Below are 19,899 nucleotides of genomic sequence, written 5' to 3'. Positions count from 1 at the left end.
AAAATGAATAACACGAGTTAAAGCGTTAGAAGTCTGTGAGAAGCCTCCCTCCTCTGGTTGATCGTTAAAACTATTGTGGTGCTTAAGAGAAGTGTTAGCACGAGCACACTCCAACAACACAGACAAGTTGTTCTTTCCTACACATTTCAGTTTTCCGAATTTGATTAGCCCCTAGTGCACTGGTCTGTCTATTTGTACGTACAACCATTATGAGGTAACTGGGCTTCAGAGTATATAACGTTATGTGCCCAGGATCACACAATGCCTAACAGCTGGTTATTCTCGTTGCTGTTTGTTTGCCACGGTACTGCTTCGAATTACATGGTAGGTAGGGCAGCTGTGTTTTTGTGTATGTGTGGAGGGGTTGTTATGGTTGCTCGGATACCCAGGGAAGGAGAACAAGTCCTGTGCTCACCTACTCCGTTCCTCGCGTTGCTTACCTGCCTCAGATGTTCACAAGGGGTAACAATGGAAGCTTTCAACTCTGCGTATCCGTGCCAGTTTTTCTCACTACCCACCACTGGTGACTTATCGCTCATCTCATTCGCGCTAATGCCTCCCGTACTTCACTAGTGCTAACTTTAATTCAATGCCCTTTCATTCGCTGGGCTCTCCGCAGTCAGTGTTTTTTTTTTAAACCTTTATTGATAAACATGAAAATACAATAGCAGTCATACAGCCACTTCGGGTCGGCTGGCAACGATTGCAATATCATATCAGGATGAAAGAATACACAGCCCTTCAGCCGACAACCCTAGGGCCCGGCGGCAATTAACCAATCATGCTATGCCATACTTCAGTGTACAGGAGGAATAAGGTTTTGATTTTATATTTTGAAAAACGCCACCCACCAACAAATATAAAGAAAATAACTGCAGAGGCTAATTGAAAGAGAAAAACATGAGTAATCCTTCTGGGGAGGGGGTACCCCATCCACAGCTATACATAGTCAACAATAAGAGCATCTGGGAGGGGGAGAAAGAGGGCACAAGAGGTAGCCAGCAACACACAAACAAAATCCAGACTAGAAGGAACGCCATGCTAAGGGGATTGCAACAATTCCGGTGGAGGCTCAAAAGGAGGGGTACAAATTTCACCACGGTATTGGTTCCACTGACTCCATATCTTCCCCCATTTCTTGGGCCTACCCCGAGCAATGTACACCGTTTTTTCACGGAACATGCACCAGTCCATGTCCCTGGACCAGGCCGACAGACTCGGTGGCCTAGCCGACCCCCACAATTGCGCAATGTCACGCTTGGCAATCATGTTGCCCAAAGTAGCCCACTGCGTTTGGGCCACATTATAATCATTGGGCTCCCACACATTTAAGAGACACCTTCTGGGCCTCCGGCAAAAGAGAAACACCCGTTACCTCAGACATAACACCATGCACACGAGTCCAAAAGGACGCTACCGCAGGACATTCCCACATAATATGAAGGAACGTACCTACCATACCACAGCCACGTTTACACAAATCATCCGAGACATACCCCATACGCAACAATCGAGGACCCGTCATGTACACTCGGTGTAGGATTTTTAACTGCACCAATCTCAGACGGGCCGAGATTGCCACCTCCTTCGGGGAGGATATCGCCGCCTGCCAGTCTTCATCATCAAGTTCCAGTCCATCGCCGGTCCAGGACATGCGAAGCTGTAGAAGAAGGTCCGCTCGGTCGTTTATCAACTTTTTGTATATAAGAGAGATCGTACTATCCGGGACGTGTCCATCGAGTACTCTGTCCTCCAGGGGTGAGGATTCTGGAACGGGCATACCAGCCGGTAACGCAGAGGAAAGGGCGTGTCGAACTTGTAGGTACCGAAAGTATTCTCGAGGACCGAGTTTAAATTCTAGCTGCAACTCCTCAAATTTTATCTTCTCCTTCCACAAAAGGTCTCCCACCGTACTAATCCCAATAAGGTCCCATTTATCGAAACCCTTAGTCGTCCAAAAATTGCCCAACCTCTCTGCAGCATAGAGTGGGGTCGCTCGAGTAAGGGTATCCGACCAGCCCATAGCAGCATTAGCGTTGTACCAGAGCCGAACCGCAACTCTGGTAGGCCCGGTCAACGACACATCAGACCGTTTTGAATAAAGTGCCCTATTATAATCTCCGCCCGGAAGCAGCCATTTATCCATAGCAAAAGCCGGGTTAGAAGCCGGATCATACATCGCATGGTTAACCGAGCTCAGTTGAGAGGCCCAGTAATATCGTCGAATATCCGGCAACGCAATTCCGCCATCATACCAAGGCAGCGTAAGCTTGGCCAAGGCAATCCGGGGACGTCCGGCCCACACCAGTTTCCTTTGTAGGCACTCTATCTCGTGAAAATAGCTGGAGGGCACTAGATCTAAAGTGTTCTGAAGGGCATACAAAAATTTGGGAAGGGACATCATTTTGAATAAGGCTGCCCTACCCACCAGGGATAGAGGCAGTCTGCTTCAGGCCTTCACGTCTGCTTTTAAGCGAGTAAGCGGGAGGAGTAAGTTGAGTCGATATCTGACAGCCGAATCACGCGAAATATGGATTCCTAAATATTTAAACCCGGTGGATGATATTTGTATAGGACAGTTGCGTGGTATGAGTGGTGTATCGTCTGTGAGCGAATACACACAAGATTTGGCCCAATTAATGACCAGTCCCGAGTTCTTTCCATAGGAATTAAGGATGTCAAACAGTACCCCCAAAGATTTCCGGGGGGAGGTGAGGTAAAGGAGAATATCGTCCGCATAGAGTGAAATGCGATCTTCAAAACCGGGGGCCCACCTAATACCCTTGAGGGATGGCTCCCATCGCAACCAAGCTGCCAAGGGCTCGAGAGCCAAGGCAAAAAGCAGCGGAGAAAGAGGGCATCCCTGCCGCGTACCCCGTCCCAGAACAAAGGGAGCCGACACTCGACCGTTGACGACCACCTGGGCAAGGGGCTCCTCATACAATAGTCGGACCCAGCCGATGAACACCGTTCCAAAGCCAAACTTCACCAGAGCCGCCCATAGATATGGCCATTCCACTGTATCAAATGCCATGGTGGCATCTAACGAAACCAAAATGGCCGGCTCACGCAACGTCTCCACCCTCGCCAGCACGCCATGAAGACAACGTAAATTCAGCGCGGTAATACGGCTGGAATAAAGCCAGATTGGTCCGGGTGCACCAAATCTCCTATCACTTTAATCAGACGGTTGGCTAATAGTTTCGCCAGGACCTTAGGTTCCACATTCAGAAGCGAAATAGGTCTATAGGAGGTACAGAAATCACGTGGTTTACCCTCTTTAGGAATCACCACGATAGACGCTAGGCGCTGATCATGGGGAAGCAAGCCTCTCTCCCTGGATTCCAGAAACATTGAGCGAAGATACAACGCCATTTTGTCCGGACACAACTTGTACAGCTCAATGGGTAAACCATTTGGGCCCGCAGCTTTTCCAGAGCGAATGGAGCGAATAGCGAGCGCTACTTCATCAGTGGAAAAATCCGCCTCCATTAGATGTCTATCAGAATCGGACAGGCAAGGCAAAGCAATATCCCTAACCAAAAGATGGGAGTCTTCCTCTGGCCGGTCCGAGACCGGCGCATACACCGTTTGAAAGTGACAAGCAAACTCTTCCACAATCTCCAGCGGGTCCGTCACACGTACACCATCCACTCGCTCGATCACAGGCACCACACGATTCAATCTCTCCCTTTTGTCCAACCAAGCTATCAACTTCCCCGCCTTGTCGCCCACATCATACAGACGGCCCTGTTGTTCCCGACTCATAGCTTTCGCGGCATTCGTAACCCAGGCTTTATAATCAGACTGCTTCAGTGGCAAAACATGCACTTTTTCACGCGTGACCCCACTCTCAAGATCCTCTCTAAAGCTACTATATCGGACTCCAACTGTTCGACCTCCTCATTGTGGCGCTTCTTAGAGCTAGCGATAAGCGACAGCGTCTGGCCCCGTATCACCGTTTTAAAGGCTTCCCAAAGGGACACAGATGATGACACGGATCCCACATTGTCAGCAAAGTAGTGATCTATAGCTTTAATCACCCCGCCCTAGTCTCTGGAACACGGAGATGCCAGGGATTCATTGGGGCGACCCGGCCCCCTGCGTCCAAATGGAGATCTACATGGATCCATAGCGGGGAGTGGTCCGAGATGCCTCTGGGCAAATGTCGGGCCTCTCGCACCGTCCTGGCCTGGGCTGCGGGCACACGGAGATAATCAAGTCTGGCCAAGCTCCCATGGGCCCCGGAGTGGAAAGTATATTGGGCCTGTCCTGGGTGAAGCATCCGCCAACAGTCTACCATACCAAACGTTTCCAAGAAACCACTAAGGCAGGACTGCGATAGTGTAAGAGCCCTGGGAGGATGTCGATCTACCAGGCCATCAACCACCGAGTTGAAGTCCCCACCCACCACCAGAAGCCCCTCAGGAAGCCTCAGTACCAATTTCCCCAGGTCGACAAATGTGGTGGCCTGCAAACCTGGGGGGACATACACCGAGAGGATGGTTACCGTTCTTCCTTCCCACCTCACAACAATCGCTGCATACCTACCCCTGTCATCCAATATCGTGTCATCAATCTCCAAGGGAAGGGAACTACGGATCATAATACCAGCCCCTCTGGATCCCGAAGTGAACCCCGAGTGTGCCACCAACCTGTAGCCCCTCCGATTCATTGCATGGAACGTGTTCCCCACCAGGTGCGTTTCTTGCAGCAACACAATGTCGGGAGTGTGGCGCTTCACATATTGGAGTACAATTCCCCGCTTTATTTTGTCCCCCAAGCCGTTGACATTCCAACTCAAAACTCTCAACCCCCTACCCCCCATCCCAAAAGTAAGTAGTCGGGTCCCCCAAACCCCACAAAGGAAAACACAAAATAAGCAGCAATACGTAGCCTCAAGAGCAGTACAAACAGAAAAAAGAAAACCCATACCCCCTCCCCCTGAACACCAAAACAAAAACCCCCCACCCTGCACCCCTGCAATAACTCAAAAAACCACCCCATTCAGCAGTGTGCCTGTCGCCCTACCCCAGAAACTAAACTACAAATAGAAAAGGAAAATACCCCCGGAGGAGGAAAAGTCCCCGAACTCCCCGCCGCCCCAGGGCCTGTCTTGGAGAGAAAAAGTCATCGACCCAAAAAAAGGAGAACAATCCACCGTAGCACAATACGATGGCAGCACACACCGGTGCCCCTACTCCTCCTGGTCCCGTTGGCCGCCTTCAGCACCTCTAGATTGGTCCGCATTGTCCCATGGCATAGATAATGTGTCCAACCAGTCACTGACCACCTTCGGCATGTCAAAGAAGAGCACCCGCTCATTATGTTCCATGCGCAATCGGGCGGGGAGAAGCATAGCATACTTCATGCCCAGATCTCTTAATCTCCGCTTCACTCCAGTAAATGCCAGTCTCTCCTTCTGCACCGAAGGGGTAAAGTCAGGGTAAAAGTTGATGGATGCATTCTCGAACCTAGTGGGACCGCTGGTCCTCGAAGCCTGCAAAATGGCGTCCCTGTCTCTGTAGTTAAAGATCCGCGCAATGATGGGTCGCGGAGCCGTCCCCTGCTTGCGTCTGCCGCCCGGAATTCTGTGGGCGCGCTCCACCGCAAATAGATTACTCAGGCCCTTTGGGGCAAGGTGGTTAATGATCAAGTCTTCAACGAGCAGGTCCGTCGATTGATCGGCTGATGACTCCGGAACTCCGACTATGCGTATATTATTGCGCCTAGCGCGACTTTCAAAATCCTCAAGCCGGCGGGCAAACTTGTCGCTAGAGGATCGAAGAGTCCGAATCTCAGCCTGGAGCTCGGAGACATCCGTGGTGAGACTGGCTGTCTTGATATCCAACGACTTCACTCTCTCGTTGGTTTTGGCCAAGTCCGCCCTGATCAGGCCCACATCCACCGCCAGTGTGTCGATCTTGGCTGCCAAGGTTTCGTACTGTTGGCCCATCGACGATTGTATGCTGGCGATGACGCCCATTACATCTCGAAGTGTCGGCTCCTCCGATTCCGGGGGGCCACCACCAAGGTCCTCCGGGGTTTTACCAGTCCCGCTGGGCGAGCCCATATTGCGCGCAAATCTGTCCATAATGGTGGTTTGAGTCCCGCTACCACGAGTTGCATTCTTGAGGGACCGCTTGTCACTCTCAGACTTGGCCGCCATGGTGGGTTGCGCGCCCCTCCGGGGCTTTTGGGACCTGGTGTAAATGGCTCCCCCGAAGGAAGAACGACAAGAGGTCGAAATACAGGGCGTTGGTGAAGATCAATCAGGAGACTGCGGTCACAGGCAGGCTCGAGCACCAAGCAGCCACCTCCAATCTTCGCGACCAGGGAAAACGAAAACGAAAGTAGACCCCGGATAGCTGTCCCCTACCACAGGCCGTTGTTGTTCAACTACTTTCGGGGTGCTCCTGATGCCCAAGTCCCGGGATGAGCCACGGTGTAGGCCTCTAGACTCCAGGAAGGAGTAAGTCGGGCGTCCGGCACCCGATTCAAAATCTGAAAAAGGCCTTTCAGATCAGGAGAGTCATAGCTAGAAGAACCCGTCGTCAGAAACAGGATTTATGCCAGGATAGTCGGTGGAAGCGGCGAGGGTTTCGGGAGCTCACAGCTCACGCGGCCATCTTGGATGCGCGTTAAGCTCCTCCTCCCAGTCAGTGTTTTTAAACATGTGCAATTTGTTATTGTTTTTAGGTCTCTCCTAGTGTAACAATTACACACTCCCCACCATTCCCAAAGCCCCTGTCCCAGCTGCGCACGTCGTCCTGACTCTAAAAGCAGATGAGTAATTAAGACCTTAAAAACAGTAACGCTGATTACAACCCATCTATCAAAAGATGTAAAAAAAAATTGCAATCGCTATTTCCTGAGTTCCGTTCAACCCAGAATATCTTGCTTTTCTTGAACATACTGATCCGGTCTCAGGTCTGCATCTAGCAGCAATGGGAAATGCGTCCTGTCCTCCGTGATAGTCGGTGTGTTTGGTGTATAATATAGGAACAGTAAAATAGAGCCCCAGCAACAATCCGGGTCCGACTGCGACAGAAATTGGGTCCAGTCATTTCACGGTGCTCCTCTGCAAATAAGAACTATGGGTAAATGGTGCCTAGGCAGTACAGTTGCTGCCTCTGACTCCCTTCAGTGGCAGTTTTTAAGCAGACACCTCCTCACCTCTTCTTGTCAGCCAATAGCAACCCCCATGCCCAGCATACACAGAGAACTACACTGCTATGGAACAGCACTACCAACTGCCTGCCTTCCTGCCCCTACACTGTTACCCCACGGTGCAGCCACAGGACAGTGGCTACATTGCCCGTGTCTGCCCTGCAACACGTTGTTCCTGCCATGGAGGTTTCCCACAGCCGGGTGTAGTTAATAAGTACAGGGACCCACAGATATGTGGCATCGCAGAATAAGAACGGACGTGGTACAGGTAGGCTTTTTTTAATTATTAATTAGTTTTTATAGCGCAAACATTACCCGCAGGTATCAGAGCAATTTAAATCAGCATGCTTATAACAAGCAAGACTAGCACTTTATATTACTGCCAACTTTGCTTAGCATAAGCAACAGCTAACCATTCACAAACAATGTTTATATACCAATTGCAAATAAAATAAAAAAATTAATGCAAAGCATTTTCATTTACAATGCCAGTAACTCAAACTTTAATGCTGTGAGACCTATTGCATTGTAAATGCTTGTTTTCTTGGTGGGTGACAACTTAGCTCTTGGGAACAGTTCCATGAACTGTCTGTTCATCAGGTTAACTGATGAACCTAACGTTATGTTTGGTGACAGTGATACCTAGTACTTATACATCTTAGCAAATATCTCTGGTGACCTATCCATGAATGATATCAGAAAGATTTGTTTGGCTTCTTGTACATCTTAGCAAACGTCTCTGCGTGACCTATCCTTAAATGATATTAGAAAGATTTATTCTGCTTCATCCGTATCATCCTAATATATTGGGCGATCATGCCGCGGGTATTTGTGACCATTCTTCAGTGTCTTGAGATACAACTTGTTTAAGCCTCCTTGGATGTCATGGATGCACCTCCTCTGAGTGTGTAGTTTCTTCCCCCTCAAAACACCCTCACAAACTGATTGAGTTTTTCACATGAAGAGTCCCTTTTTACTGCGTGGATCAGTCTGCTGCAGGCCCAGACTGCCTGTTTTCCACAGGGCATTTCCTTGGTTTGCTGTAGCCTTTGGAGGTCAGTTTGCAGGTCAGAGGGCCACTCTGGTGCCCTTGTCACTTTTTCCAGCTTCCCCAGAAAATTAGGGCTGGCACAGGGGTGTTTTCGGAAAGAGAGATAGGAGGCAGAGAGAGAAGAGAGAGATGAGAGAGCTCGGAGGGTAGTTTGAACATTTTTGCCAGGGCTGCATTTGTCTCCCAGTCTACCTCCCAGTCCGACCTTAGTCAGCTGTTTGGTTCGCCACCTCCGTACCCACAGCACTTCCAGTCTCACAGGCCTCCTTTCCATATTGATTTCCTCTGGTTAAAGACTAGCAAATAGTTCCTGCATTAACTCTTACTTTATTGGTTTGGTGTCATGTGGTCAGTTTATACAGGCATTCTAGTAACCTCAAATTCAATTGTTTCAACTGCATTGGCTAGTTCAAGTGATCTACCAAGGATAAGAATGCCATTCAGCTTTCCAGGTGTACTGTGGGAATGTTTGTGAATTTGAAAAAAAAAGTACATTCAGGCCGTAATTTTACATTTTTGTTTATCAATATGTCTTATGAGACCTGACATCCTTGGTGTGGTATTCCCCTGAATGTTTTTGCCTTCACTGCCTGATTTTTGTTGAACTTGTTTTTGTCGGCATTAGGACGCTGTGCACTTTACCCCTGCTAATTACCTAAGAAACATGCTCTAGCTCCTTAAAAATGGTAGCCTGGGCCTACACCTAACTATCCTGGGTCACATGACTGTGGATGGCTCTGCTTTTGGGATTTGTGTATTGCTTCCAGGCAGTGAGACAAAGAAAACCTAGATGAGAGGGAGAGGTTCTTGACAGGATGGTTAAGGAGGAGCTTCCCCGTGCCCTGACTACATTTCAAAGGGAATTTGTTGCAGCACACTCAATGTACTTGACACCAGGCCCGACCTGCATTTTTTCCCCTAGAAGGTTTGGAGATAGGACCAGGGGGAAGGGGAGAATTGACCAGAACCAGTTATGAGGGTAGGTCAGGTAACTGCCCTACACAAAGGCTGGCAACAGATATAAAAATTAGCCCTTCAAATCTATTCTTCAGGACACTCCTGGATCTGTGGAAAATTCTGAAGAACTGTGCTGCTAGAAGCACTGCCCTGTTGCTCAAACAACTGTCTAAAGATTGGACCTGTATGCCTTGATCCCAAGAATTGTTGTTGTTGCTTGAGTGGGGCTTCCATCCTTCTCAACCAAAAACCCAGTTTCTAAGAGATCCCATTGATTTTAATACTCACAGGCTGCAGTGAGAAGAATCAGCTTGTGGCAACCTCAAAGAAATACTCTGAGGAACTGTAGGCATGTAAAATAATGCAACCCCAGTTAAAAGAACTTGCTAGGTCTGCCTATGGGGCTACCCCCGTGTAACCAAAATATCAAAAACCAAAAAAAGGAAAAAAATCCACAGAACTAGGAAAATGGGGCCAGTATGGGGGTCTGAGGTGATGAGAACAAAAGAGTCTATTAGCATGCCCTACAAAAAATCTGGGAAATACAGATACAAAAATCGATATTTTGAACATCAATATTTTGTTGATAAATTAACATAGAATCCATTGGTTGAAATTCTACAGCATACCATTTTTAGAGTCAGTTAGATGTGCTTGAAAGAGCCTAATTTGTGAAACACTCACTAAACAGTGATACAATCCCTCAAGGGAAACAACAACCATTAAGAATAGAATAGTCATGAATGTAAAAAGCCCTTGCTCTTCTTCTTCTATTACACTTTTGTATTTATGTTAATATTGTAAGAAGCTGGCTCTGTGTATCCTATGCCAAAGTAAGGTATAGTGTGCACGGATTCAAGTGGATCCCCAGAGGCTTTAAAGTGGCTAAAGTAGATAATACCAATGCTCTTTAGTTGTGGTAGTGTGGTCAAGCAGTTAGGCTTATCAGAGGTCACTGCTAAGCATTTGTTGAAAACACACACTCAATGACTAAGGGCAAGATGTACAACCCTATTTTGCACACTCAAATGGGTTTGCGACCCATTTGCACATGCAAAATACTATTGGGGCATGAACAAACCCTATTTAGTGAGTCGCAATTTATTTGTGACTCGCTATTAGGAAGGGGCGTTCCAAGGGCGTCCCTTCCGAACAGCAACTCGCTACCCTATGTAAGAATGTTTTGCACCGCAATTGCGGTTGCAAAACACGCGCAATTTACCGCCCTCTTCAAGAGGGTGGTAAAGCACTCACAAAAGGGAAGTGATCCCCAGGGGACCCATTCCCCTTTGTGAATGCAGGGGAAAATATTTTTAGGGGGAGGCAGTGGTCCAAGGGACCACTACCTGCACTTAAAAAATTAAAAGCAAACATTCATTTTTTTTTTAAATGCATCCCCTTTTCCTTTTAGGAAAACGGGCTGCAGTAAAAAAACTGCTTTATTGAAAAGCAGTCCCAGACATGGAGGTCTGCTGAGTCCAGCAGGCACCATTCCTGGGAGGGCCAGCCATTCCCACTGGGGTCTCAAATTGCGAGTGCCTCATGAATATTGATGAGGCATGCAATTTGTGACCCCATTGTGAATCGCAAACAGTGTGCAAGTTGCAAAATGCCATAGTCTTACATCTGGCCCTAAATCTTCTACGAATGGTTAGTAAAAATATTACTTTTAATATATTTATTTTATAGAACCAAAGATACTTTGTTTCAGTAAAATATGTTACAATGTTATCCCTAGGGGGCAAACACAATCAGCAATATGCAGGTAAGTGAATGAATGATGGTATTGAGCTTTTGGATGAAGAATTAGTACCATACACGGTCAGGTAAGTGACCTCACTGCACCACCAGTGGCACTGGGGCAGCCGGTTGCAGAGGTCAAACTCAGGATCTGTTGCCAATGTTATCCAATGGAGAAAGGGGAAAATCAAAGTGGTACTACTTGCAGGTAAGCAAATGGTTTGATAACCCAGTCTTCAGGGGTTAAGGTAAGCACAGAGGGGGCCACAAGGCACCATCAAACTTACATCCTCAGTGACACTGGGATGGCTGGGTGCAGAGGGCCAACACAGCGTCAGGTGCCCAATGCAAACAAATGGAGAATCTTGATATCGGAAAATGGCTGCAGGCTGAGGCCAGGAGGCTGGACCGAAAGAAACCTACAGCTGTTCAGGTAAGTTGGCATGTGCTGGAGCATCGGGACACCATCAGTAGATCTCCCCGACCTCAGACACTCCGGGTGCAGGGGTGGCCTTTGACGTCGGAAGTCAGCTTACCGGTTCGTGTTGTGTTTGGGAGGGTCGTCATGTAGAGGCCGTAGGTATTAACATGGAGTCTGGCAGGGGTCCATCCATGAGACACTCTTGCTCAGGATCACTGGGGAACCTTTTCTGGACTCCTGGGCCACTTGGACTCGGCTGTGGGCATCAGGTGCAGAGGTGGTCAACTTTGCGATTCCACAGGCAGAGCACTTTGTCTTTAAAGTTGGTTATCTTCTGGACAGGTCCACTTTCCACAGAAGATTAAAAGTGTTTTTAGAAGACAGGCAGTCCTCCCAGGGTTCTGGAGGTCACTGGGCTGCAGGAAAATTCTCTTTTCTATAGCAGGGTCTTTGAGGGCTGCAGGCAACCCGAAGGACTGGGGTCAAGTCAGTTAGTGTCTTCAGAATTCGCTGCGGCACAGCTATTTCTTTATCCTCTTCTTTGTAAATCATCGGTAATCTGAAGATTAGGGTTCAGGGGTGCCCCTAAATACTTACCTTAGGGTGTTACAGGGATTAGAAGGTAGTAACCAATGGACTCATTACCTTTAAGGTGTCAACTCCCTTTGTATGTCCACTCCCTCTGTGGAATAGGCATGCCCCTAACCCTAGTGACTAGAATCCTACAAAACAATATGAAGGATTCTCAAAGGAGGGTAGCTCACTTCAGCAAAGGGCACCTTAGTGGTGGCCCTAGCTGAGAGGCGACACATATCTCCTGCTTACTAATTTTCCAGCCACCTTTCTCCCCAAAAATTGGGACTTGGTCAGGTGGGTGGACATCTCCACTAGCTAGAGAGGCCCTGGTCAGCATGACAAAGGAAAGGACGCTTTGAGGTTCACCATATTTCAAAGCTGTTCCTGCTTGGGGGTTAGGTGTGAAGCACATCCACCCAGACCAGGATTTGTTTCTGGCCCACAGGATCAAAAGGCTCCCACCTCAGGGGGTCAGAAACACGTTTAGAGGTAGTAGGCTGGTGCAGACCAGTCAGACACACACTAATGAGGTGGTAGGTTGTCAGGGGGCACCTCTGAGGTGCCCTCTGAATGCCTTTATTAATAAATTCAGCACTGACGTCAGTGTGGGCCAATTATCTGAGATGTTTGGTACCAAACATCTTGGAATTCACTGAAGCCATCATGGAGCTGTGGAACTCTTTGTGACAAGATCCCAGCCCATGTGCTCAGTTTGTCTTCACTGTGCACTTATAATGTTTAAGAATGGACTTAGACATCATAGGGGCATATCTGCTCATGCAGTTATGCCCTTATATGAGGTACAGTGTACCCTGCCCTTAGGGCTATAAGGTCTGCTGTAGGGGTGACTTACATATGTCTCTTGCAGTTCTGTTAGGCCTGGCAAGCAAGGATTTGTGCCAGGTCCATACTTCACTTTTATCTGCAAAAAAGCGTGCAAGCTGCAGTGGCATTGTGCATGTGTTTGGTGAGGTGTCTCTTAGGGTGGCACAATACATGCTGCAGACCTTAGAGACACTATCTGGTCACAATGCCCTTTGTACCACTTTTACAAGGGACTTCTATGCGAGCCAGAGGTGTGCCAATTGTGGCACAATAGTTCAGTTTTGGGAAAGAGCATGGTCACTGGAAACATGGTTAGCAGGAACCCAGTGTACACCCAGTCAAAGATGCATCAGAATCAGACACAAAGTGGGGGGGGGTACTGCAACATGAATCCACTTTCCTACAAATATTCTGTAAAGGACAGGTTAATGGCATGCTACAACTCCACAGTGCTTGCAAAGTGTTTGTGAACCATTTCATCCTAAGGCCTCTTCCAATATAGTAGATGGGGAGAGGAGATGTCATCGAACTTCTGGGTGAGTTTTATGATCATGATGGACTGCAATTGTGTTGGCCTTGTTTCTTCTTAAAGAGAATGCGGTGAGCCTAGTGAAAGATGAATGTCGCTTGGAAGAGGCATTTTTTTCTCCCGTAGATCTGCACTGATTCAAGTGCTGAATGAAGGGCAGATTTGTCCCTTCTTCTCTCTACACACATTATGGAACTGTAGACCACATAGTTCTGATGATATTTATTATGGGTGAAAGATTTGATACTCTTTAACCATCTTTCTCCATGTATTCCTCTTATTGGCTGGACAGTTATACTAATTCCATTCCTACCTCTGAGACTTAAAGTGGATGAAACGAGGACCCTCAACTTTTGGATGATGAATATACTTTCAAACTATTTGTGCCCTGAAGAAGTCCACCTCTATGTGAACGAAACATGTTGCCTGGTTTTTCCTGGCATACACGTATGACAAAACAATAAAGAGAAGATTTCAAATAACTTCTTTGCAGTTTGTGAATATCCCTTGTATATAAAGAGATATTGTGAAAGTGGTGCACCACAGTTTTCTATATGGACGGCAATTGTATTGGCCTTGTTTCTTCTTAAAGAGAATGTGGTGAGCCTAGTGAAAGATGAATGCCACTTAGAAGAGGTGTTTTTTAAAATTTCATTAGAATGCGGTCACATTCGGATGAATTGGTCCAAAATTGTGTGCCCAGAGCACAGATTCTCTGTTTTTTGGCTTCCTATGACTGAATCTGTCTTGCACATTCGGGCTTAATTTATTCAGGGCTCAGGTTACAGATGGGGCGCAATGGGGCATCAACTATTTTAAGGCCATCATTATCAGTGGCATATTCTTTTCCGACCCCTGCACAGGTACATGAGTTTAGCAATATTAACTGCATCCCCTCCACAATGTTCCCCAGGGGAATCTCAGCAGGTCACTCTGTCTAAATTGCCCAGGGAAAACAACAGATGAATACTGTAACATGAGTATTTGGGTGGAAAAACATCAAAATGCAAAGGTTATTCTCAATCTTTCTGGGGAAACCTCCAGATAGCAGGTATTTACCACACCCAAAAGGTCTGTTTTAATCAGGTGATACATAACTCACAAATCAAGGGGCTCTAATAATGCGAGCCAAAATATGTTGAGTGTTAACCCTCATGTGTTTTGAAAATAGAACAAAGAATTATCAACTGAATTTTCTGTGCCATCTGGAGCCAGTGCTGTTCTTGAAGGGTCATAAAAAGTCTCAATTTAAACTATGAGCTTTTTAATTAAACTTTTTCATGTCTGCCTGAACATTTTAAAAAGAAAGGAGAAGAGCCTGACCTACAGTAAATATCTCATTTTTCCAATCTTCAGCCAATACTTGAATCCCAAATAAGGGAAAATGGAGTCTAATAAAAAGACAAAGCAGAGAGAGGTTATAAACCTACGGAGAACAATCCACATTACCTCATTGCATAGCAAATTAATTTCATGGGCCTCAGCTAAAGTTCTACAGATTTAGGGGCAGAGGAGGGCAGTCATCTCTGATTCTGGCTGGTATCTCTACAACTAAATCAATGAACTGCACATTATTTTTCTCAGAATGGGAGCTAATACTGGAATATTGGTGTTTACACTTAAAAAAATTGTTAATTAAAACCCTCCTTAATGCTAAAGTTGGATTTAAAGGTTATATAACAACAAGGGAACCCTCTAGGTAGTTAAGGACCTGAGGTAGCAATTTAGTAAGACAACAGCGGTCCTTAACGTATCAAATAGACACAATAAAATGAATTATAGTCAACAATGTGTACTATAAGGAAAAAAGGTGTCCAGCCGGACACTGTATTTAATCAATATAAGGTATAAAAAGATATTGTGAGCACAAATATACAGTGGGATACACTCCTGCATCCAATACATGAAAGACAAAAACAGAAATGAAAGAGGGGGGGGGTATTTTCAGGCAAAGTGGAAGAAAGAAGGACGCTGGTAATCAGGTAAATCTAAACAAAGCTGTCCTTACATAGTAAACACACAAATGGAAACACAATGGAGAGCTTGTGTGTAACTATTTCACATGTCGATGGCGTTTCGATCCTTAACACATAGATACAAGGACCATCATCAGGACTATAAAAGTTGGATTTAAAGGCACGATTCTGGAAATGACAAATACAAGAGTCCCTTTTCCTTAATACGTAAGGAGAAAATCTCTACAGTTCTTGAATGAATAGTAAATTGCAGTCCAGTAGGGTATAACGTGGAGTCTCACAGTAGATCAACAAATTTACAGCTATATGATATCTAAACCTAAACACATTCTCAACATTATGCAGTACATCGCAGTAAGGGCAGGAGAGCAAGGAAAACAGATTTATATTTCTTATTTTATTTATCCCACTTTTCTTTGTATATTATTAAATCACATTTAGAAGATGACTGGTAGGGGATATACTCAGCCCCATTTACACTTAACAAGGGCTGCGCCTCCTGCACAGACAAAGGAATCAGACACCAGGTCTGCCTGTCTTTGTTTACCCCCCAGAAAGTTTGGAGCCTTGAAGAACTTCACAGAACTAGAAATGGGGGTAGGGCAGAGAACACCCACACACAAAAGCTCTCACCAGGTATAAATATTTGACCTTGGGAGCCACTCTTCAGAATACTCCTGGACCTATGGAAGTTGGCTGCCCTGATTCCAGAAGACTACCCTGTTGCTCGAAGGGCTACTTTGCTAACCTAGGAGGAACACTGGACCTGCTTGCCTTCACCCCTGGATAACCAGTGATTCTGAGGGTCAGTCGGCTGACTCCTGTATGAGCGACAGGGACTTACAAGCTTCCAGAGGCCTCCCTGCAACTGTGCAATTGACCTGCCCCAACTGACCTGCCTGGACCAGCAACTGGGCTTGGCTAAGCCCTGCTGGCCTGCTGGCCTCTGTTGGAGTGTGTCTCTGATCCCCAAGATGTGCTATTCCAGGTCCTGGACCTTTGTCTGGCATCAAAGTGTACTCCTCCTCAAGTAAAGGTGAAAATTCTTAAGTTTCGGCTCCTCAAGACTGCGAACCAGGATTCTGCCACCAGTGATGGTCGCCAACATGAAGTTCTGGGAATACCTGCTCTTCTTGCTACAGTGACTGTGAGCGTCAACCGGCAATGGGAAAACCGCACTTCGAGCCACATCAATGATAGGCTGCGGTGACTGCCAACATGAAGTTACAGCAATGACCATCCAGGATGGGTGACCGGTTCTTCATGTTACGACAACATCCCACAACACTTGGCCTGCTTTTCCCAATACAACACTCACAAACTATGATGCTCTACCTGCTCCTCGCAGTCTCCCCCATTGTGTACAGAACTCTTTGTTCCAGACTGAGAAGGTACTTGGTCTTGTATCTGACCAAGGCTCCATCGCAGTCTGCCTGAACTTATGACTTTTCATTGTATAACGAGACCAGATAACTGCAAGTAGCACTTTGTGCATTTAGGTGCTATTTTCTCTTAAAACTTTAAACATACATATATCTGATTCTACTGATTGGAACTTTGTTGTTCTTGTATTATTTATTAAAATGTACTCTATTTTTTTTAACTGTTTTGAGGTTTTTCTTCTGTTGTGATTTCACTGTATTATTGTTTGTGTGCTGCATAAATACTTTACTCAGTGCTTGTAAGTTAAGCCTGACTGCTTTGTGCCAAGCTACCATTGGGTTCAGCACAGATTAATTTTGTGACTTTTGTAATTCATACTAACAAGAATTGTGGTTGCTGCCTGAGTGAGCTTTCCAACCCCCTCATCCAATATCGCAATTTCTTCCAGTATTAATAATAACTGTACAACATTTTAAAATAAAAAAGGGCATTTATAAACTGTTGCACATACCATGTCTTTTTTGTGAATCACATGCCTACAATTGGACATTAGGTCTAGTACTAAATAGACTAGAGAACACTTCAGATTTGCGCAGTTGAGCAATGGTAGCTCCGTCAATTTAACATAGCATTTTTGTGTCTCCAATCACCTTCTTCCAAAGTCCATATACTCAAGTGTTTTTCACATTCAATTTCACCTGAGTCTTTTACTTGCTTTTAAAGCATCGAGGATAATTAGGGCCAAGGGGATTTGCTCTGTTTCTGGAAGATAAATTGTAGTAAGAAGCTCATAAATGCAATCCGAAAGCATTACCAAGGGACAAACCCTTCTGATCTTCGTGAGTTACGCTCAAGATGTACTTATTAAGTCCCTTAGCAAAACACATCCAAAGCTTTATAGTCCACCTTTAGTACTGGTATAAGTTTATATGCATCATATCTCAGCAAGATAGTTTTAAAATACATGCTTTTACTACCTTTTCCATCAAATTGGGCAGTGGTGTATCGAAACATGATGGAGCACCCCTACAGAATATGGTGTGGGGACCCTGAGACTGACACAACTCACTGATTCTCATGGCCTTGTGTTAAAAGGGGACCCCATGAAGGGCGGATGTCCCCTGGGCCTTCAGGTCTGCAGGGACCTGAGTTACACCCCTGATTATTGGGTGCACGTCCTGACCACCAGAACGTCAAGGTCAGTTTTGTAGAACTTGGGCCCCTACCCACGTAACCTTTGTGGCTTCCTATTTTCCAATCCATTAATTGTTTTCTTGTCATTGCTCTCCCTCTCTTCACTCTTGGTCTCTAACTTGGTTAAGATAGTCTTATAGAAATGAGTATGCCAGTATGTCTCTTAAGGATTCATAAATGGGTTTACTCTGAAAATAAATTATTGAAAAATGTGTACATTGATCTACTGTCCCCTAGTATTTTGTTTTTTTTTAAGTTTAGAATTTTTATTGAAGAAAAAGAGATTACAGATATGTTCTGACATACCAATATATATATATAAAGAACCTTAAAATACATTTCAAAATCCCGAAATGAAAGCTCAAACCACCATCAGAGAAACCAAAAACTACATTATATCGGTGACTGGATTAAATATAGAATAATATAGGAAAGTGGGGAAAAATAACAAAAATAGAGAGAGATGGAAAAAAGAAAAGAAAGAGAAAGAACAGAAAAATGAAGTATAATGCTATAAAATTGTACAAATATTACCATAAAATCAGTTAAAGAATATATTATGTACTAGCTTACTTGTTGTTTGCGCATTGCTGCGATCTCAGAAGAGAGGACATTTAAGGAAACTTGTTATGATAACATTTAATTTACATGTTGTCATTTTTATTGAAACGTATTCATTTTAATATGGAAAACATTTTAAAGTGTTGTTTTAATTCTGATTATTTATTCGAGTGCTTGTGGATACACGGGATTTTTTGTTTTTCCGTCTGGTGCGTACACGAACATATCAGAAGGTTTTCCGACGCGTGAGCTGGCCACATACAGTTGTCCATGTGAGAAGCACGGATTCTCCAAAGCTAGTCCACACACTTGCAGCGATTGTCCTTGTGCTTTGTTGATGGTCATTGCAAAAGCGAGTCGCACGGGAAACTGTAAACATTCAGTATTGGAAAGATTATGAGGGCCCTGGGAGGCTGGGGGGGGGGGGGCGATATTTTTTTTGTGCCAGAAACCTTTTCGGGAGTGTATTCAACAACTTTTAACATATATTTTTTTTTTTTAAACATTTTGTTTGTCAGAAACCTTCGCAGGAGTGTACTTAACAACTTCCCAAAGTTTCATGCCGATCTGATGAATGGTGTAGTAATGCATAAAGGACAAACAGACATACTTTCGTTTTTATATGTATAGACAAGCAAGCAAGCAAGAAAAGTATTAGTTATAGAAAGATGAATCATCAACAAGTAATAATCTGAAAGCTGAAAAGAAAAGCAACATGTAATTAAATTAATAGACGAGTATGCATAGACAAGTATCTAGTCAAATGTTACCAAAGTTCTTCACGTTTTGCCAACAAAGATGAATATTATAGCGATCTTAACTGTTATTATGACAAACTAAACTCCACCTCTGTTGTAATGTAATATCTACAGATTTCAATTAGTAGTAATTATCTTTAATGAAATTGCAATACGTAGATCAACAAGTTTATTGGTTGATTTATTCCGGGGCCAGGCCCTACTTAAGCCACCTAAAAATAAAACATTAATAGAGAATGGAGAGTGAAGTTCCGTAATATGTCCTATCCTTGTCCACAACTGCTCCCAAAATAATCGCAATTTAGGACATAGGAAGAACATTTGGCGTTAGTACCTGGATTAGAGTTGCACCGCTAGGGATGTTACCTTGAAGCAATTCACACTTGAACAAAAATTTAGGTGTATGGTATAGCGTATATTATAAAAATAATAGAGCTTTTGAGGAAGGTTGGCTGAACGATCTATAGAGTAAAGTATCTCTCATATCTTCTGCCAGATTGTGGTACATCAACTAGAGTGTAAGTCTGATTTCCATAGAAGTTCGGATTTAGATTTTGGCCTATCTACAGGAGGGGATAGCAGAGTTCTGTATATTATTGGTGCCTTAGAGAATTTAAGTATGTAACTGAGAGGGAATTTTGGGGAAGGAACCCGAGCGCAAGGGTTAGGAGTGACTGCAATATGGGGGCCAAAACAGACACTAAGATCTTATATTGTTGGAAATATTTTGGAGGGAGATTAAAGAAGAGGAGAGAGTT

At 45.1% G+C, this 19,899-nt stretch overlaps 1 protein-coding gene across 1 annotated transcript in view; it reads left to right on the top strand.

Moving 5' to 3' along the window:
• Positions 1-19,899, top strand: part of ST8SIA2 (ST8 alpha-N-acetyl-neuraminide alpha-2,8-sialyltransferase 2) — a 389,812-nt gene that overhangs the window by 179,897 nt on the left and 190,016 nt on the right. The gene's annotated exons all lie outside the window — the stretch shown is intronic.

This window comes from Lissotriton vulgaris, chromosome 2_1, assembly GCF_964263255.1.
Source record: "Lissotriton vulgaris chromosome 2_1, aLisVul1.2, whole genome shotgun sequence".
NCBI lineage: Eukaryota > Metazoa > Chordata > Amphibia > Caudata > Salamandridae > Lissotriton > Lissotriton vulgaris.
This window is presented reverse-complemented; position numbering and strand designations above follow the sequence as displayed.